At 47.5% G+C, this 3,671-nt stretch overlaps 1 long non-coding RNA gene across 1 annotated transcript in view; it reads right to left on the bottom strand.

Moving 5' to 3' along the window:
• The window catches only part of LOC119275331, a 4,336-nt gene extending 2,594 nt beyond the window's left edge, over positions 1-1,742 (bottom strand). The window contains exon 1 of the long non-coding RNA XR_005135625.1: positions 1,412-1,742. This is a non-coding gene — a long non-coding RNA (uncharacterized LOC119275331). The remainder of the gene's footprint in view (positions 1-1,411) is intronic.
• Positions 1,743-3,671: the final 1,929 nt, after the last annotated feature.

The following is a 3,671-nucleotide window of genomic DNA, read 5'->3' as shown; positions in this document are numbered from 1 at the left end:
ACTGGGTAGGCGACATAGCAGGCCGGGGGAGGCGAGTTGGTATTGCCGGCTAAGGTCGATTTCCAATGGTGTGTGGGGTCCCGTGTGGCGAGTAAATTTACGGGTTAGGCGACCTAGCACGTCGGGGATATGCGAATTGGTATTGTTAGGCGATTTCCAAGGGGTGTGGGGTCCCGTGCGGGCGAGTATGCCGACGGGTTAGGCGACCTAGCACGCCGTGGGTAGGCGAGTTGGTATTGCCGGCTCAGGTCGATTTCCGAGGGGTGTGGGGGTCTCGTGCCGGCGACTAGCTCGACGGGTTAAGCGGTAAGTGCTGACATTTTTAGTTACAGTGTTGTGTATCCAAAAAAATGTTTAAAGTGGACATTTAAGCTCCCTGCTGAAAACTATTCATTTTCCACTCAAATAGAAAAAGCATATCCGCTGATTGCAAAAACATGATTACTAGAAATCCCTGTTCGTTTCCCACTCAAACTATTCGTTTCCAGGTCTTGAACAGGACATGATTGCTAGAGAATCATCAAAAGGAAAACAGGGCATAAATTAACTGATTGTTAGAGGTTATCAGTAAACATGTTCAGAGTTCTACAGCGGGCATGCCACTCAACTACAGTGTGAACAGCATTGTAATCATCTGGAGCAAAAAGGCAAGGAAATGACAGAACATTTCATATCTAAAAGCAAAATGTGTGGTTGCTGTAAACATAAAATAGGATTAGAAAATGCTGCATGATGGTTTGTTCAGAAGAGGAATAATCCCAGGATAGCATGTATCATGGGGTCAAACCTGGGACCCCTATTGTAATTTGATTTTGATTATTAATTTTTCTGTGAGCTGATGAATTACAGTGTTTGTGTTGTAATGAACACAAACTGATCACATTCCCCCATGTGGAAACACAAAAAAAGGACCAAGTAACCTGACAGAAATTGGCCTTCTACAAAAAGGACCAAGCAACAATCCAGATTACAGTACTTAAGCTTGCCTACAAACACAGAAAAATGGACAGCATATATTTGCCTACAGAATAAACATAGATGTTGCCTACGGAAACCCTTGTCCAGGTTAACTAGTGTGTGAGTTTGCCTACATATATACAGGTTGAGTACTTGAGTTGCCTACAAACACATAAAATGGATTACGTATATTTGCCTACAGGACAAATATGCAGGCAACAGAGATGAGGTTTGCTGTAGGCAACGTAATTAGGCAACCAACACACATATGCAAGCAAACAGAGATGATGGTTTGCTGTAGGCAACAGCTCTGACGCGATTTTGGTTTGAATCACCGACGAGGACTACGATTTCACCTCCCCGCTCGCGATTTTAGTCTCCAATTTGCTCCCCTACCCCTCTTCCCCTGGAGACGACGAGAAAAAAATGGAGGAATAGCCGCCGGAAAACTGACCTGCAGTTCGTAGATGTGGCAGAGACACGCTGGTTCCCGTCGGCCAGCCGCCCACGCGCGCCCCCTTCCTCTCTTCTCCCCGCCGCGCCCGCAGCGCGGCGTCTCTCCGTCGGTCGACGTCAGCGCGGTTCCCCTCAGCCCCGATGTGGGTGGTCGTTCCAACCGGAGAGGCTCTCCCCGTCGGCTGTGGACTCTCGCCGGCTACGACCGTCGAATTCCGGCGGCTAGGGATTGCTAGATTTTGTCGCCCCGTGTGGAAAGCGTGAGGGAGGGGAATGGGAGATGGGGAAGAACTGGAGGGGCTCGTTTCAGCCAAAATTACGAAACGACAAAACGCACCGCACTTTGGTCGGATTCTCTCCTCCACGCGTCGTGTCCTTGGCCCTATTTGGATAAGGGGGTTAGAGTTAGTATTGGTTAGTTGAGGCAGAAATAATCCTAAAATATCCAAACGGGTGGGTTAGAGTAGAGTTATTTGTATCTAACCCAGCAAAAAAAAACCAACCCGATGGGGAGCTGCTTATTAGGAAAGAAGTTTGCGAGGTCTAGCTGGGCTGCGCCATATGTCCAGTCTCTAAAATGGATGTTATGTAGCCCAGCCAGCCCAATCAATCAGGCTGGAGAGTTTGCTCTAAGGAAGAAAAAAAACTCCAGGGGCGATGAGGTGTACATTTCTTTTTTTCCACTAAAGAGTGGATTTTAATTAACTCAAAATATAACATCAATACTAAAACTTGTGGGTGGCTTTTTTTTTATGCCAAAAGAGTGCGCTTTGCTCATTTCCTTTTGTGTTTTTTAATCGTAGTTGATGTCAGGTGGCTGAGAGCTGCTTGCTTTGTAACCGAACCAGTTGGGTTTTTTAATAAAAAAAATTAAAAGAGGAAGCTTTTCATAAAAAAAACTAAAAGCTGCAAACTGAGGCCGAACATGGGTACCTGGCTCCCTAGCCTATCCGAAGTTTTTCCCTCAAGTCGCCGCATCGGTCCCCTTCCCGTTTTCTTGTCGTGCGGCCTCGTCGACGGCAAGAGGAGTGTGGGGACCCGTCTACCCTTTTTATTTTGTTTCTCGGATTTTGTTTTCCCAACGATTCGATGAGGTGCTGGCGGTGATGACGTGTTGGAATAAGGTTTCTCTTTACCTCGACGATCTCCATTTCGACATCGGCGAAGGGTTTGCGAGAGTTTCTTTCCCAAAATCTGTTGACTCTTGCCAGATCTTGCCTGTAAGCATCTCCTTCAAGCAGAGCAGTTGGCTGGCCATTGGTTAGGGTTAGGGATCCAAAAACCTACCACTTTTTAAAACATGACAAATACTTATCACTCTGGTGATTTGTTGTTTGAAAAAAATCCAAATGGTTGTGTGATTAAATTTTATTCAAGCTTATGTTAATTGTGGCCCATATGTAAGCGATGAAGTGGCAAAAAAGTCGAGCCATTTGTTTGACCATTACATTGGACCCTTTTTTTTAACAGTAATCACACATTTCATTAACCTTAGAGATTACTGCACACAAAAACATGTGGAAATCACACAAGACATCTAGAAATACCGATGACAGGAAGCTTTGCACAAAGGACCCCCAAAAGGGACAAAATACAACTTGACCCCAACATCCCGTTGCGCCTCGCCATACCGTTCTCTGCCGGTCTGCTTCCGCAGTAGTACCACCAAAGATAGAGGGGATCAACCACCAGACCCTGAATGGAGGAGCATCATCGCAGACTATGCTGCTTTTCGAGACAATGAAAGAATCTGTCAGAATCGACAAGATCGAGTCTTTGTGGCGCGTCAGCCGGGGATCGTCCCCATGTCCACCAGTTCCCGGCATCGCCGTCTTCACTTGATGTGGTGGAGGAAGAACATCGTCATCGTAAGCCGTCAACCGCGATGCCCGCTTCAAGACAACAAATCCTTCTGTTGTAGCCGACCACGCTTCCAACCAGAAGAATGCCAGGAGCTAACCACCAAATACTAAGACCGTCGGATCCGAACACCGATCACACAACCAAGCCGACTGCTCCTCGGTGCCACGGATTGGAGCAATGCCAAGATGGTGGAAGAACAACAACAATTTATTCCTACGTGACGTCGTCCCCGCCAATGAAGCAACGCCTCCAAGGAAACATGTGCCTACCCTACCTACACAGGGGAGCCGAAGCATCGGGGTCCTCTCCTCCTCCTGTCGCCGGAAGGACGGATGGAGGAGGCGGGGACCTACGGTGGCGACGACGGAGGAAGGGGCAGAAATGTCGCCTCTAAG

This window comes from Triticum dicoccoides, chromosome 3B (assembly GCF_002162155.2).
Source record: "Triticum dicoccoides isolate Atlit2015 ecotype Zavitan chromosome 3B, WEW_v2.0, whole genome shotgun sequence".
NCBI lineage: Eukaryota > Viridiplantae > Streptophyta > Magnoliopsida > Poales > Poaceae > Triticum > Triticum dicoccoides.
This window is presented reverse-complemented; position numbering and strand designations above follow the sequence as displayed.